The sequence below is a fragment of the Oryctolagus cuniculus genome, chromosome 15 (assembly GCF_051225735.1).
Source record: "Oryctolagus cuniculus isolate XC-2025 breed Fujian yellow rabbit chromosome 15, ASM5122573v1, whole genome shotgun sequence".
In the NCBI taxonomy this organism is placed as follows: domain Eukaryota; kingdom Metazoa; phylum Chordata; class Mammalia; order Lagomorpha; family Leporidae; genus Oryctolagus; species Oryctolagus cuniculus.
In genome coordinates, this window is record NC_142881.1 from 31,630,741 (window position 1) to 31,648,824 (window position 18,084).

Here is an 18,084-nt window from a genome sequence, read left to right on the forward strand (position 1 = left end):
GGTTTTAAGTGTGTAAGTCTTCCACCTCTTTAAGTGTATTCCTAAATATTTTCTTATGCTGTTATATATGGGATTGTTTTCTTAATTTCCCTTTAGGATTATGCATTGTTGGTGTATAGAAAAGCACCAAAGTTTCAGAACTGATTCTGCAGCCTCTTGCTAAATTTGTTGATTAGCTCTAATAGCTTTTTTGTCAAGATCATCCACTGCAAAGAGAAATAATTTTTCATTCTTCTTTGTGCCTTTTTCTTGTCTAATTACTCTGACAAGGACGTCCATTACCATGTTGAACAAAAGCAGAGTGGGCAACTTTGCCTTGTTCTTGATGTTAGGGGAAGACCTTTAAGCTTTTCAGTGCTGAATGCTAACTGTGAGCTTTTTGCATATGACTTTTATTATATTGAGGTAATTTTCTTCTATTCATAGTGTGTTGAGTGGTTTAATCATGAAAGGGTATGGAATTCTGTCAAGTGCTTTTATCAATAAAGATAATGTGATTTTTGTCCTTCATTCTGTTAATACGGTATTCTTACTGATTTTCCTAGGTTGGAACATCCTTGCACTCCTGGGATAAATCCCACTTGGTCATGGCATATGATCCTTTTAATATGTTGTTGAATTCAGTTTCAAAGTATTTTGTTGAGAAGTTTTACATCAATATTCATCAGGCATATTGGTCTGTAGATTTCCTTTCTGGTAGTATCTTTGGCTTTGTATCAGGATAATGCTACTCAGTTTGGACTGAGAGTTTGTAAATTCTCGGTTAAATGTTTGGTAGAATTCTTCATGAAAGCCATCTGGTCCCAGGCTTTTCTCTGTAGGTTTTTAATCATCAATTCAGTTGCCTTACTAGTTAATCGGTCTGCTCAGATTTATCCATTCCTTTATGATTCTGTTTTGGTATATTCCCAAGAATTTATGCATTTCTTCTAAGTTATCCAATTTGCTGCCTTATAATTTTGTTCATAGTAGTCTAACATGATTCTTTATTTCTGTGGCATCAGTTAAACTGTTCTGTCTCAATTCTGACATTAATCTGTAGAGTCTTTTTACTTAGTCTAGCTAAGGGCCTGTCATTTTGTTGATCTTTTCAAAAAATTAACTATTCATTGATTTGATTTTGTGCTGTTCTTATAAAATTCCATTTATTTCTGCTTTAGTCTTTATTATATTCAAGGCCTCTTAACATACTTTTAAAAAGCTTTGTAAATAAGACTTACCTGCTATGTGCAGATTGTTATATAGAAGACATTTTAAGCCAGTTTTTCCCACATTTTTCCCTCAGTACACCACAGTACAAAAAAGCATTTCATGCTTTGACACAGTACAAAACAGACTTTCACACATAATAAAAAATCTACATAAAATGCTTACCTTTAATATATGTACTGCTCTTCTTTTAATCTAGTTCACTTTTTTTTTTTTTAAGATTTATTTATTCATTTGAAAGTCAGAGTTGCAGAGAGAGGGAAAAACAGAAGAAAGAGATCCATTTGCTGGTTCATTCCCCAGATGGACACAATGTTGACCACTAGGCCAGGCAGAAGCCAGGAGCTTCCTCCAAGTCTCCCTGCTTTCCCCAGGCCATTAGCAGGGAGCTGGATTGGAAATGGAGCAGCCAAAACAGTAACCATCTGCCTTACAGGCTGCTGGTGTCACAGGAGGCGGCTTTACCCACCAGGCTGGATCCCATTTCACTTTTTAATTTAAACAACTGTGAACATGGGGCTGGTGTCGTGGCTTAGCGGGTAAAGCCAGTTTGAGACCTGGCCGCTCCACTTTTGATCTAGCTCTCTGTTATGGCCTGGGTAAATAAATAGAAGATGGCCCAAGTGCTTGGGTCCTTGCACCCATGTGGGAAACCCAGAAGAAGCTCCTGGCTCCTGGCTTTGGATGGGCTGTTTCGGCCATTTGGGGAATGAACCAGTGGATGGAAGACCTCTCCTTCCCTGCCTCTGCCTCTCTGTAACTCTGTTTTTCAAATAAATAAATCTTTAAAAAAAATCTCTCATCATTTAAAGTCAATTTATTCACTTAGTTGATTTCAGAGGATTCACAGTTTTGAGAAACACCATTCTAACAGCATATTTAATGTCAGAAAGTTACACAACAGACACAGAAAACATTCTCTATTTTAAACGATCTGGACTTCTGGTTGTAGAGCAAGATAAAAGGTAAAGTAAGACATGAGTGAAAAATTAGAAGATTATACCACCTGATCTAGTTTCTAGCAGAATAATAAATTATAATAATAATAGCCGGCGCCGTGGCTCAATAGGCTAATCCTCCACCTTGCGGCGCCGGCACACCGGGTTCTAGTCCCGGTTGGGGCGCCGGATTCTGTCCCGGTTGCCCCTCTTCCAGGCCAGCTCTCTGCTATGGCCAGGGAGTGCAGTGGAGGATGGCCCAGGTGCTTGGGCCCTGCACCCCATGGGAGACCAGGAAAAGCACCTGGCTCCTGGCTCCTGCCAGGATCAGCGCGGTGCGCCGGCTGCAGCGGCGGCCATTGGAGGGTGAACCAGCGGCAAAAGGAAGACCTTTCTCTCTCTGTCTCTCTCTCTCACTGTCCACTCTGCCTGTCAAAAAAAAAAAAAAAAAAAAAAAAAAAAAAAAATTATAATAATAAAACAATTATTAAAATAATAAAATAAAACATCCAATCTTTGCACATTTTCAAGGGCCTCTACTCCCAGCGACAAGCACAAACATCAAATCTGCAAAAAGAAATGTCCCTTCCATGCACATGAGCGTCACTTTAAAACAGACTTGACCCAAACACAACAGAAGTATTTGCATATGATATAAAAACATAAAAAATTATACCTGGAGAGCAGAGAAATGGTTTCATATAAGTGATTCTGCTATAGTTTCCTTTTTAAAAATGATTTACTTATTTGTCAGTCAGAGTTACAGACAGTGAAGGAGAGACATCTTCCATTCACTGTTTCACTCCTCTGCCACGGCTTTGTTAATGTATCCTTCCACAAATGTGTTTGTACTACTTAAAACAATGACATACTTTGCACAGGAAAACACAAAATAATTCCTGCACCTACTTGGAGTTCATTCTTAAATCTATTCAACCAGGTTATATGAAATATATAATGTAAATTAATAGACAAATTGGTAACATTAAAGTCTATAAAGGAAGAGAACTACTCTAGCCCTTCTCTTTAACATACCTGAACTGAGGAAAAATAAGCTTTTAAACAAGTCAGAAACTTATTAAGAGATCTTACATAGATCTTACTCAAAGGTGTGCAAGAAAAAAGGTTCACTAGCAGGAAGCAGAATCAAAAGCTCCGTTCGAACTTACAAGCAGTCCATACATATAGTAACCCCTCAAGGTCTTATGTGTTGTCAAAGGCTGCCCTCACCCACCACAGATATAACACAACCACATTACAACTTCCAGTTTATTATGTAACAGTAGAGTATCTCACTTTTAATGTTTGTCATCACCTGCTACTTCTCGCTACACTAAGTATTTCTATTTCTCTCCATCAAAGGGGCTCTGCAACTTCCAGTTTGTCCAAGTTATACAAAATAAGAATAAAAGTTTCTAAGTAAGGTATTTAATGTATTTTTATTTGAGCAAAGCATATTAACTTTATGAAACCTATCTTGACAACTTATAAGACCCTATTTACTCACTTGATGACCTTAGTAGTATTTAAAATGGTAACAACTCATTTACTCCTCCCAACAGCCCTATGAAGTGGCATTTTATTACCAGTGTAACTCTAACTGAAGCACAGGGAATGTGAAATAATACATCCAAGGCCAAAATACCAGAATGTGGCAAAGGATTATTTATATTCATTTTTTTTAAGGATTTATTTTACTTATTTGAAAGGCAGAGTTACAGAGAGACAGAGAAAGAGGCATCTTCCATCTGCTGGTTCACTCCCAAAACAGCCTCAACACTAGGGCTGGGCCAAGCCAAAGCCAGGAGTCAGGAGTCAGGAGCTTCATCTGAGTCTCCCAAGTGGGCACAGGGCCCAAGGACTTGGGCTATCTTCTACTGCTTTCCCAAGTACATTAGCAGGGAGCTGGTTCAGAAGTGGAGCAGTGGGACTCAAACCAGTGGCCACATGGAATGCCAGCATTTCAGGAGGCAGCTTAACCTAATGCTAGAACACTGACAACAGGATTATTTATATTCTAATCTTGGTAATCTGACACCTATGTTTGTACTCATATATGCCTATGGAGATATGCTATGCTACCTGATAACAACATAAACATATCAGTATGTCTAGTACTCTCTGCTTTAGTAATAAGCCTCTAGAAAAGAAGTTAGGAAAATTAATTAGGTGATACCTGGAACATCAGAACCCTCAACTATATACTTTTCCCTTTCCAAAGCTGCTCTAGTCATAACATTTTCAAAGATATAGCCTCATCCAGGATCATACTATATCTCTTATAATGACTCCAAACCCAAGAATATTCATTGCCATTGAAGATCTACTTGCCACAGTTTACAATTATTCCTTTTGAGATAGTCCTAAATGATCTTTGAATACCTATATAGTATTTGCATGTTGCAGACTTAACAAATTTAAGTTGCAGATTTAAACAAAGAATTCTTGTTATTGTGTTATTTGACTCAATTCATTAGCTATTTTCTTACTACAGCAGGCCTTCTCAACTTGTACTCATATATATGACATTACATATCTATTTACAAAGACATCTCATGTGCAAACTAATGATGACAAATTAAACCAGAGATGTAAGCCCTCCCATCTTCCACAATACCTTATTTATTCTTGAAAACCACAATTTTCTGGCACCATCAAACAAATGATATCCATTGTCAAAGCACCACTCATTTTAGGTATACAAGTAATATATAGAGTTCAATTATGAGAAATGTTGAAAAACACCAAAATTATTCTGAGATTATAAAAACCTTGCAGTATGTTAGAGTTAGAAGACTGTACATAGCAATAGAATTTAATTTTGTACTACACCCAAGTCAATGAATGAAGCACTGGGCTAAAGTGCTGACAATACATCATCTCATTTAGCCATCAGAACAACTCCTTCAGGCATATATATAATTACTATCATCATTATACAGATAAAGAAACTAAGACGTAAGGTCTCACACCAAGCTAATAAGAACAGAAATCAGAATTGATACTGATCACAGCTCTGAAACCTGTGATCCTAACTGCTCACAATGCTATCCTATATCTACTATGAAGCAACTCTGAATTTTCTGAAACACAGCTGCCTAATGTTGTGATAATATACCATATTTGATTTAAAATTTTATTATTTATTTATTTATTTATTTATTTTTTGACAGGCAGAGTAGACAGTGAGAGAGAGAGACAGAGAGAAAGGTCTTCCTTTTGCCGTTGGCTCACCCTCTAATGGCCGCCACAGCCGGCGCGCTGCAGCCGGCGCACCGCGCTGATCCGATGGCAGGAGCCAGGAGCCAGGTGCTTTTTCCTGGTTTCCCATGGGGTGCAGGGCCCAAGCACTTGGGCCATCCTCCACTGCACTCCCTGGCCACAGCAGAGAGCTGGCCTGGAAGAGGGGCAACCAGGACAGAATCCGGCGCCCCGACCGGGACTAGAACCCGGTGTGCTGGCGCCGCTAGGCGGAGGATTAGCCTAGTGAGCTGCGGCGCCGGCCAAAATTTTATTTTTTATTTGAGAAGCGGAAAGAAAGATGGAGACAGAGTCAACTCCCATCCACTGGTTCACTCTCCAAATGGGCTGTACTAAAGCTGGGAGTCAGAAACCTAATTCAGGCCTCACACATGAGTGGCCAGAACCCAGCTATTTGAGCCATCACCACTGCCTTCCAGGAAGAGTATTAGCAGGAAGCTGGAATCAGGAGCCAAGACTCAAACTCAGGTACTCCAATAGGAACACAGGCATCTTAACCATTAGGCCGAACAGCTGCTCCTCATATTTGTTTTTAACTCCATCATTTTGAGAAGGAAAATTATTTACCTTCATAAGCCACACACACACATCTTCCCACCTTAACTAATGATTAATATTGATTCATATGAGGTCACTAGCTCTCCCTTTCCTAAAAACTGCATTTGCCCCTCTACCACCATAAACAAACATTTTTCCAGACCAACAGTTGTGTTTTTTGTATAAAACTCACCACAGCTGTTAGTGGCAGCAGTCACTACCTTAGATGACTCTGGAGTATTGAAGACCTGGAACAATCTAATGCAAGTTCTTACGATTTATATAATAATATCCACCACACCAAATGTTGAATAAAACCACCTGGAAAAAAAACAAGAAAATCATGTAATTAAATACAATTAACTTTCTGCATGGAACAACTATTTGAGAAGATCAATTTTATGCTATTTTTGTTTCAAAAAGGCAAAGTCATTTTGCAGATTTTGTTTGTCAACAAGCTAAACTTCAAAACTGAAGGAACCGAACTATCTTCTGTTTTCCTCGACTCTCAGAGATGATCGGATAAGAGAACTTTATTAGATATTTTTTTTTTTTTTGACAGGCAGAGTTAGTGAGAGAGAGAGAGAGAGCCAGAGAGAAAGGTCTTCCTTCCATTGGTTCACCCTCCAAATGGCCACTACAGCCAGCACGCTGCACCGATCCGAAGCCAGGAGCCAGGTGCTTCCTCCTGGTCTCCCATGAGGGTGCAGGGCCCAAATGTCCGGATTACTGCAATAACCCACCTACCTAGTCTGTTTTGCTTCCCTTCCATTCATTCTCTACTTTGCTTCCACAATGACCCTTTTAATACAAGTAGCTGCTCAGGTATCCCCCTTCCCAAAACTTCTCAGTGACTACCCATGTCGTTTATGATCAAATCAACTTTTTAGCATGACTTGCAAAACTCTTTCTAACCTGGTTCCAAATCTTCTCCAGTCTTACTTCTTGTCACTACTGTCCTTATAGAGTCAAACTGAGTCCCCCCCCTCCCAGATTCTTGAACTCTCCATGTTTGTTTTCCGGTTTTATGTCTCAGCCAGCGCAGTTTCTCCCTTTTACCTACTCCCTCACAGCCTCCCAACTATCTTCACCTACCTAATTCCTATATAGTTTTTAGGTCCCTGTCATAGCTCTCTCTTCAAGAAGCCTTACCTAATCATTAGAGATTAGACTGGGTCTGTTCATCCTTCATAAACTTCTATTTTAGCTCTTATCATTCTTTAGTATAATGACTTCCTTAATTATCTGGTCTCCCTGAACTAACTACATGCTCATTAGAGAAGGTATCATATCTCCTTGATCATCACTGTATCCACAATACTCACTTGGCACACAGTGCCCGGGCATATACAAACACTTAAAAATGTTTTTAATTAAATGAACAACAAAAAAAAGAAAAACAAAACTTTGGAGCTAAAAATTGAGACAGGGGCCTGAATTGTGGCACAGCAGTTAAGTCTCTGCTTACAATCCAAATTAGAGTGCAGTTCAAGTTCTAGCTGCTTCACTTCTGACCCAATTTCCTGCTAAAGTGCCTAGGAAAGCAAATGATAATAGGCCCAAGTACTTGGCCCCCTGCTACTCACAGGTAGACCTGAATATAGTTTCAGGCTCTAGGCTTTGGTCTGGACCAAACCCAGGGCATGCAACCATTTGGGGAACAAGCAAATAGAAGATTTTCTTTCTCCCTCTTTGTTATTCTGCCTTTCAATTAGGAAGAAAAAAAAAATAACCTTAAGAATATATATTCAAAAGGACAAATCTGAATGGTTTTCTGACCATGAAAACCACAAATAATCATATCCTCAAACAAATCTGTGAGACTTCTGGAGTCTTGTTATGATACAGAAAGCAGGAAAGACTATCATCCTTATCCTTTTAACAACAATAACAACAACAAACAAGATCAGATTATGTGCTAAATCACAAATCATTTTTTTAATTACTTATTTAAAAGGCAGAGTGAGAGACTGAAAGATAGGGAGAAAGAGATTTTCCATCTGTTGGTTCACTCCCCAGATGACTGCAATGGTCCAGGATGGGCCAGGCCAAAGCCAGGAGTGAGAAACTCTATCCATCCAGGTCTCCCACATGGGTACAGGGGTCCAAGTTCTTGGGTCATCTGCTTGCCTTCCCAGGCATATCAGCAGGGAACTGGATTGGAAGTAGAGAAGCCAGAACTGGAATTGGTGCTCTGTAAGGGATGTGGCATGGCAGGCAACAGTTGAACCTACAGCACCACAAAGCTGGCTCACAAATCTTAGAGCAGAGGTAACCTTACTTCCATGTTGGGTTTAAGAAAATTTGTGATTTTGTATGTTACAAAACAACTGACCCAAAATCTAAGGAAAGACATGCTCCTCAAAGAAGAGATGGAATATAATCACTTCCTTTCTGCAGTAAACACTATATAACAGCAATATAAGCCAGTAAGAACTGAGTTGGAATGTTTTTTAAATTACTAAAGGCCAAATGTGACTTACCAAGAGGACATAGAATCCTTGGTAGTTATAGAAACAAGAGGAATTCCCACCTACTCACAGATCTGATCCACAGACCACTCTAGAGGCTCAAAAGGAAGACTAGGGCAAAGTGAAACGCAGAGAAAATCTCCTTCACAGAAGGGAACAGCAGCCTTGTGGTAAAGGTACTAAGCTCCACCTGGATTTTTCTGTCCAACTTTCAGACTAGAAAGAAGACTTAAATGGCTTTGGAAAAGGAAACAAATGTTGTACCCAAAGGATAAAGGCAAAGATCTACTGAAGCTAAGGTGAGGAAACTAAACAAACAAAAGGAGCCTGCATTGTGGCACAGTGGGTTAAGCAGCTGCATGTGACATCAGCATTCCACATGAGCACAGCTAAGTCCCCACTTCTCTACTTCCAGTCCAGCTCCCTGCTAATCTGCCTGGCAAGCAGCCAAAGATAGTCCAAGTGCTTAGGCCCCTGTGACTCCATGTAGGAAACCTAGATGGACTTCCAAGCTCCTAGCTTCAGCCCACCCCAGCCCCAGCCATCCTGGCCATTTGGGATGGGAGATATTCATATTCATTCTCTCTCTCTCTCCCTCCCTTGTAAACAAATAAAATAAACCTTTTAAAAACATTACTGCTAGGGGCCTGCATTGTAGCAGGTTAAGCCACTGCCTAAGTGCAGGCATCCCATATGGGTGCAGATTTGAGTCCTGGCTGCTCCTCTTCCAATCAGCTTCCTGTTAATGTGCCTGGGAAAGCAGCAACAGGTGGCCCAAGTCTTTGGGTCCCTGAATGCACATGGGAGACCCAGATGAAGCTCCCGCCTCCAGCCTGGCTCAGCCCTGGCTGTTGTAGCCATTTGGGGGAGTGAATCAGCAGATGGAAAATCAATCTCTCTCTCTCTCTCTCTCTCTCTCTCTCTCACCCTGCCTTTCAAATAAACAAAATGAATGTTAAAAAATTAAATCTTGAAATTTTTTGGAAGAAAAAAAAAACTAAAGAATGCCTCCACAATTAGGCTAGCAAGTATCAAGTAAAAACAGCCTTCTACTATGTGAGAGAAAAACTAAAGCATGGAGAAATACTCTCGTTGAGAAACAATTCAAAAGAAAAACCTAAAGCTGAGAGAAGAGCAGACATTAAGAAAAACAGTCTGGCAAACCAAACCCTACCCTAAATACAGGTACCACTAGAGAAACATGAAGTCAATGGTAAACTGATGGTAACCTAGCAATAACAAAATACTCCAAATCCCTCCCCACTACACATATCTAGAAAAAGACAAAGCATGACCTTTTCCAGGCATAAAATACAATTTTATCTACGCAAAATATCTAGATTTGAACCAAAAGGTGTAAAAAAGGAACAAAGGAAAAAACTAAACAAAACATAAAATCATATTGTCAAGAGACAAAGCATTCAAAAGAACCAGACTCAGGTATGACCTTTGTGTGGGAACTATCAGACATGGAATTTAAAATAATTGCAATTAATATATTAAAAGCTAAAGGAAAATGTGGAAAACATGCACTAACAGACAGATATATTAAGAGGAGTAAGCTATAAGAAGAATCATATGGAAATACCAGAAATAAAAATATGATAACAAAGATGAAAGCCTTCAGTAATTTTATCAGTAGACTAGCACAACCATGGACAGAATCAGTAGACAGATCAGAAATTACTCAAACTGAAACATACAAGAGCAAAGAGGATGAAAAAAGAAAATCTATGGGACAATATCAAATATTCTTTTATTTACTTTTTTTTTTTTTTTAACAGGCAGAGTGGACAGTGAGAGACAGACAGAGAGACATAGAGAAAGGTCTTCCTTTTTCCATTGGTTCACCCTCCTAGTGGCGCTACAGCCAGCGCGTTGTGGCCAGCGCACCATGCTGATCCGAAGCCAGGAGCCAGGTGCTTCTCCTGGTCTACCATGTAGGTGCAGGGCCCAAGCACTTGGGCCATCATCCACTGTACTCCCGGGCCATACCAGAGAGCTGCACTGGAAGAGCAACTGGGACTCCGACAGGGACTAGAACCACAGGCAGAGAATTAGCCTATTGAGCTGCGGTGCCGGCCAATTTATTTATATGCTATATATGCATATAAAGACAAAAACAATATTGAAAGAAATAATGACCAAAAAATACCAAAATTAATACAGTACATCAAACCACTGACCAAAAAGCTCAAAGAACATCAACCAACATCAAACAACAAAACCTCCATACATTATACTCAAATTGATGGGAAAAAAATCAAAGGGAAACTTCAAAGGTAGCCATAGTTAAAATAAATCTTAAAAAAAAATCATATACAATGAAATAGGATATGGCCTTTCAGAAATTATGAAAGCTAAACATAATTAAAACGCTAAAAGAAAAAAATACCAACCCAGAATGCTCTATCTGTGAAAATATCTTTCAAAATTGAGGCAGGGGCTGGCATCGTGGTTCACTTGGTTAATCCTGCCCCTGTGGTGCTGGCATCCCATATGGGCATCGCTTCTAGTTCTGGTCACTCCTCTTCCAGTCCAGCTCTCTGCTGTGGCCCAGGAGGGCAATGGAGGATGGCCAAGTGCTTGGGCCCCTGCACCCGCATGGGAAATCAGGAGGAAGCACCTGGCTCCTGATTTTGGATCAGCGCAGCACCAGCCATCGCAGCCATTTGGGGAGTGACCCAACAGAAGGAAGACCTTTCTCTCTGTCTCTCTCACTCTCACTGTCTAACGCTATCTGTCAATTGAGGTAGCAATAAAAAAATTTCTGGAAAAACAAAATATAATTCACAATAGCAAAAAACTAGAAGAGACTAAATATTTAATCATCTCAATAGAAGCACCAAGACATATCTAACAAAATTCAACATTTACTGTCAAAAAAACTCTCAGAAATTAGCAATAGAATGGAGCCTCTATATTCTGATAAACAGTATACATTAAAAAAAAGCAAAGCAGTAAAACCCCACAACTAATATCAAACTTGATGAAAAATCAAGGGCTGGTTTTTTGTTTATGGGATAGATATGGATAGAAGTTATCACTGCATGTATTTCAGCACCATTTATCAGGAAGGATATCATTTTTCTATTGATTTTCCTTTTTATGTGTACTTTTGCTGAAAATCAATTGATCATATGCAAGGGTACTTTAAAAAGTTCATGGAGGCCGGCGCTGCGGCTCAATAGGTTAATCCTCCACCTAGCGGCGCCGGTACACCAGGTTCTAGTCCCGGTCGGGGCGCCGGATTCTTTCCCGGTTGCCCCTCTTCCAGGCCAGCTCTCTGCTGTGGCCCGGGAAGGCAGTGGAGGATGGCCCAAGTGCTCGGGCCCTGCACTCGCATGGGAGACCAGGAGAAGCACCTGGCTTCTGCCTTCAGATCAGCGCGGTGCGTCGGCCGCAGCACGCCAGCCATGGCAGCCATTGGAGGGTGAACCACCGGCAAAGGAAGACCTTTCTCTCTGTCTCTCTCTCACTATCCACTCTGCCTGTCAAAAAAAAAAAAAAAAAAGTTCATGGAAAATATGTATTATGACACATGAAATATACATGGAGTCTCTACCTATACAGCCCAGCAGCAGGTGCTCAATGATCCTCCAGGTAGCACATTCCATCCCTTCCATCAAATTAGCAAACTTTAATGCACTAAAACATTAACATACCTTTAATTCTATATTCCATTAACTTTTTCAAATACCCTCATATATATGAATGTGTTTCTGGACTCTGTATTTTTCTTTATCTATTTAAGTATGTTTTTCTCAGATACCACACTGGCTTGATTACTGTAGCTTTATATTAAGCTTGAAATTGCATAATAAGGTTTCCAACTTCTTTTTTTATTTTGACTATTCCAGTTCCTTTGCCTTTTTATATCCATTTTAAAATCAGTCTTTTAGTTCTGTAGAGAATAGTATTGGGATTCTTATTGAAATCTAAAGATCACATTGAGGAGTGACATTTTCATATTGAATCTTTTATTATCTTCCTTTAGGCTTTTATTTTTTTATCAGGATTTTTGAATTTTCAGCATAGATTCTCCACACACTTTGTTAGGTTGATATTTAAGTATTTTATGTTTTTTGTGACATTGTAAATGGTACTCTTCAATTCTCAATTTTTGTTCATTGATTGCATATAGACCATTCTAGTTGTTCTGTCACAGATTGTATGGGATTTTCTTCTGTAGATGATGGTATCATCTGCGAGCAAAAACTATTCATTTCTTTCAATGTTGTATGCCCTTCTATGTTGTTTCTGTTGTGTGTCTTGAGCCTTCATTTCAATATTGAATAGAAGTGGTGAGAACAGACATTCTTTTTTTTTTAGAAAAGCACTTGGGTTTTTCTTTTTTTGTTGTTTTTAAAAATTTACTTTTTTATTTGAGATGCAGAGTTATGGACAGAGAGAGGGAGAGACAGAGAGAGAGGTTCTTCCATCTGCTGGTTCACTCCCAAATGGTTGGAACAGCCAGAGCAGCCTGATCTGAAGCCAGGAGCCAAGAGCCAAGAGTCAGGAAACTGACTTCTGAAACTCCCATGTGGGTGCAGGGCCATCTTCCATTGCTTTATCAGGCCATCAGCAGAGAAACTGGATCAGAAGAGGAACAGCTGGGACACAAACCAGAGCCCAAAAGGGATGCTGGCGCCCTAGGCAGAGGCTTAACCTACTATGCCAGAGTGCCAGCCCCAGTAGACAAATTTATAACCTGCTCTTATAATCAACTAATGGAGTCCCTCAAGAACTACATTAATACATATGTCATAATTTGTAGAACTTAATCCAACAAAATATTAATATTTCTGCATGTAATCTTTTTTTGAATGAACAAAGATGTCTTTAAAAAGTATTTTCATGACTTCATTCTAAATATACAGAATAAAAAATGGTGTCAGCTCATTTGTGAGACACCAACCAGATATTCCTTATACTGTCTCAAAATTTAAAGATCAGTTTCCCCAGAAGGTATGCAATGCATCATAAAATGGCTTTGTTTTGAGGGTGGAAGAGGGAGGGTTGGTCAGGATGGCATATTAAACTGTACCATGATAGACATGTAAGACTGTTGTCCAATCTAGACAATTTATATATATTTTGATGATTTAGAAAAACAAAGCAATCATTTGTGACAAGCCTAAAAAGCCTGACATATTTAACAGACTAAGGAACTTTTTTGTGTGTGGCAGGAATTCTCTAATTGTCCCATGTGGGCCTTTTGAAAGCAAGGAACAGAAGGCCAGTTTCTGTTAAGTCTGCCTCTGAACATCACATTCCATCTTGATAAAACACAACATGGACTGAACTGAGAGTGGATATCTTACCTAAACAAAGGACAAGTATGGGCTAAACTGCTTTCAGGAATTAAGTTTTTAAACTGATACAGGTTGGGGGGCTGGCACTGTGGAGCCGCAGGTCAAAGCCCCAGCCTGCAGTGCCGGCATCCCATATGGGTGCCGGTTCAAGTCCCGGCTGCTCCTCTTCTGATCCAGCTCTCTGCCGTGGCCTGGGAAAGCAGAAGATGGCCCAACTCCTTGGGCCCCTGCACCCGTGTGGGAGACCTGGAAGATGCTCCTGGCTCCTGGCTTCAGATCAGCTCAGATCTGGCCGTTGTGGTCATTTGGGGAGTGAGCCAGTGGAAAGGAAGGCTTCTCTCTCTCTCTGGCTCTACCTCTCTGTAACTCTTTCAAATAAATAAAATAAATCTTAAAAAAAAAAAAAAAAGCTGATACAGGTTGGAAAAGGGAATTTTCCTTCCTGGCTTAGATTCTTTCCACTGTAAAGCAGAACACTTCCATTCTAATTTCTGCAGTTAAAATTTTTTCTCTGCTTATTTAGTTTTTTGAGTTCAGCCATTGCTGAATTTGTTTGGCACAACTTTGTTCCATGGAATTAATGACAGGATGAAGTAACACACCATCACAACGACTAACTTATCAAACATCCAGGACAATCAGTTTTCTACATGTGTTGTGCCCATTTCACTTCTGGGGTGAAGCTTTTGCTGCTGGGCCTCCAGGTATTCCTGAAATGGCTTTGGCAGAAATGACTTATGCTGGGGACAGCACCAATGAAAGCCATCATCTGTTCCACTATGTGCTTACTGAATATTACTATAACAAAAATTTTCTGGATATGTATTTTAATTATTGCTTTCCCAATCAGGGTTGCACCAAAGAAGGTCCAAAAACGTACAAGAAAATGTCCACATGTCATTATTCCAGCCAGATCAAATAAAGGATTTGGAATTGAAGCACAGGCCAAAATTCCAAAAAATCCAACCTTCTGTACTAGGTTTTGAACTGCCAGTATAGCCCAGGAGGCAAAGTTTTGTGCAGTACCTGCATGTTCTAGCATCTCTTCAAATTCCTGATACTCTTCATCATATGGTTCAGAATCTGAGAGGTAAGCTGCCCTGGCCAAGAAATATGTAAGCAACTCTCCGATCACTGTACAAATACCCCACATGCAGGCCTCAATCATCACTTCTGATACTCCGCAAAGAAATGGTTCTTTCAATATTTTCTTCATAGGGACAAATAATCTGATCAGGATAGGGTGGTTCAGGGAAATTAACTGAGTTGTATTCATAAGCAGCTAACGTGATTAAAGCTATATGTGGACCCAGATAAAGCAGAAAGGTGTGCAGCCCTGTTCCAAGCCCAACAGAAGATAAAATTTCCAAGCCTATCCGGTAGGCGTACAAGAGAAACTGTTTCTCTATATGTTGCACACACTGTTGATGTGCTCCTTCAACATAATAAGTAGCTATAAGCACAGCGAGCAGCAGTAAAAAAGACACCACAATGCTTTGATGATGCCATAATTTTGAGGTCCACTCCTTCAAGATTACAAGGATTTCCAGAAAAAAAAAATACTTCAAGGCAGTAAGTGGCTGTCTCTTCCTGATCCTGCTCTTCTTTTCATTCATTGAAGAGGGACCTGAAATTCCCATTATGTTGTTCCTTGTTCATTGTTGCATGTCTCTGGTCACAGTGTTTTTTGTTCTCTGCCATTTCACAGATCAGTCTCGAGGAGCTGCCCCGACCCCAGCTTCTCCAGATCCTGGAAGTGGCTCCTGACTGTCTCTCACACCTGCCACTCGGCTCCAGCCAACCGGAACCTGTATGTAATTTTCATTTTTTAAACAGGAAAAATAAAAAAGTATCCCTTAGATATCCTTACCAAAACAGAACTAATAGGATACTCTTTAATTTCTGATTCTTGGCTTTAAAATGTATCTATTGATTAGTAAATTTATTTATTGATTAGTAATTAGTATAGCCTTAATGAAATTACATTATTAAGACTAAGAATCAATTTCTTCCTGAAAACTTGAGGCTGAAGTCTTTCCTAATTTAATTCTACAGTTATTACGTAAAGCTTTCATTGAATTACAAAACTTTGTATGACCAAATATTGCAAAACTTGGTCTCCTTTGACTTTCACCTTTATTATTATCTACTCCATAAATTCATAACCAAACTACACAACCCTTTGTACTGCAATCAGGAGACAAATAAAAGTACATTTTTAATCTGGTAGTTTTATTTAGAACCTTAGAAAAGAAGACACTGAGAATATCCCAAGGTACTCTGGCAATTCCAAATGACATTAGGCATACAAATCAAAATACAGTAACTTGTTCTAAAACATAACTTTTTTTTGTCATAATTCTTGTACAAAAACTTATGACTCACCAGAGCCTACAAGATCTTAACTAAGCTTACTCGGCACTCAAAGTTCTTCATGATTTAGTGCCAATCTACTGTTTCAATCATATGTGTACCACTCTCAGACACAAGTCCTCCATTCTGGGCAGGGTGGTCCCATAGTCATCTATTCCTTCCAACATGTGTAATGCTCTTCTTGAATTATCTCAGCTTAAATCACCCCAACTCACTGTTTATTCAAAAGGCTTATCCTAAATCCAGGTTTTTCCTAACACTATTTGAAAGCATTCTGATTCTACCATTCTGTGAATGTATGTGCATGCACCATACAGCATGCATTTGTCATCACATATTATCTTAGATTCTTGTTTATGCATTTATGAATAGCTCGTAAGTTTTTTGAGGGCAAATGCTGTCTCACATGCTTCTTGAATCTCTGGGAATACAGCAAGTAGTCAATAAGATTTACAGGAAAAAAGCATGTAAAAATTAACTTTAAATTACTTTAAATTTAATATGGATTTTAAGTTAATTCAACAAATTTCTAGAAAAGTTAGTTTTATACTTTGAGAAACTGAAGCAGAGGCACTAGATTGTGCTCCCTGAGATCTGCAGCTGTTTCACCTCATCATTCATCATCTCCATAGCTGAATACAGGGCCTGACACATGGAAAACACTAGAACATTTAACTTGGGGCTGGCGCTATGGCACAGTGGGTTAAGCCACCGTTTGCACTACTGGCATCCCTGTGAGTACCAGTTCCAGTCCCAGCTGCTCCACTTCTGGTCCAGATCCCTGCTAATGTGCCCAGGAAAACAGCAGAAGATGGCCCAAGTCCTTGGGCCCCTGCACCCATATGGGAGACCTGAGAGAAGCTTCCTGGCTTAGGCCTGGCCCAGCCCTGGCCGGTGTGGCCATTTGGAAAGTGAACCAGTGGATGGAAGATCAGTCTCTTTCTGTTGCTCCCTCTCTTTCTCTGCTGCTCCCTCTCTTTCTCTGCAATGCTGACTTTCAAGTAAATAAATAAATCTTTAAAATAAAATTAAATAAAACATTTAACTAAATTTTATTTGTTTATTTATTTGAAAGGCAGAGTAAGAGAGAGAGAGAGAGCGAGATCTTTAATCCATTGGTTCATTCCCCAAATGGCCACACGGCTGGAGCTGTGCCAGGCCAAAGCCAGGAGCCAGGAACCAGGAGCCAGGAGCTTCTTCCAGGTCTCCTATGTGGGTGCAGGGACCCAAGCACTTGGGCCATCTTCTACTACTTTCCCAGGCACATTAGCAAGGAGTCAGATGGGAAGTGGAGCAGCCAGGACTTTAATGTCACAGGTGGTGGGCTTTAACTGCTATGCCACAATGCTGGCCCCTAAATTTCACTTTCTAAAGTCACAAAATAAGAAATGGAAACCTGGATTTCTGCTGCAATCCTCCAAGACTGCATGAAATTTTCTCTTGATTTCTCATATTTGTTTACATATTCTCCCTGAATAGACTACAAATATTACAAAGAAAAGAGCTATGCTTTCTCTTCTTTAAAATGCTCTCAAAGCAACTAGCACAGTGCTGAGTACATGCATAGTAGGTAGGCAGTATTTCCATTAAATTTCTTAAAAGCAACATTAGGGCAGCTCATATATACTTATCTGCCCCATGTAAAAACATGCTCGTTACTCTTCCTATTGGGAAGATTTACTTTTCATCATCTTTGGCACAAATTCTGAAACGCTATCTGCTAAGTCCCATACCCCAGTAAATATGCATCCACAAGCAATTATGGAGATAGATAGCTTATGGGGAGGGGGCACTCTTTGGTCAGGTCCCATGCTGGTCTGTGGTTAGGGGAAAGGGAGAGTTGGGGGGGTGTGGCCTTGTGATTAATCACTGCCCATACTGCTTAGGGGTATTTATCACAGCCCGCTGTCAGGTAAATCACTGGAAAAACACCTCTTCAGTAATTAATGTGAAGTGACGGATGGACAGCCCCTGGGCCCA

The 18,084-nt window shown here is 39.9% G+C and overlaps 1 protein-coding gene and 1 pseudogene across 5 annotated transcripts in view; both read right to left on the minus strand.

The window, feature by feature from the left end:
* Nucleotides 1-18,084, minus strand: part of R3HCC1L (R3H domain and coiled-coil containing 1 like) — a 95,845-nt gene that overhangs the window by 41,832 nt on the left and 35,929 nt on the right. For 3 of the 5 annotated variants that reach the window (XM_051824052.3, XM_089314570.1, XM_008270311.4), the window contains exon 2: nucleotides 6,139-6,266. The exons of 1 other annotated variant lie outside the window; for it this stretch is intronic. The gene's annotated coding sequence lies outside the window, so the exon portion shown is untranslated. Of the gene's footprint in view, nucleotides 1-2,451; nucleotides 2,577-6,138; nucleotides 6,267-18,084 lie in introns of all 5 variants that reach the window. One more of the 5 variants, XM_070057426.2, reaches the window with a different exon arrangement.
* Nucleotides 14,261-15,534, minus strand: LOC138845324 (vacuole membrane protein 1 pseudogene; annotated as a pseudogene).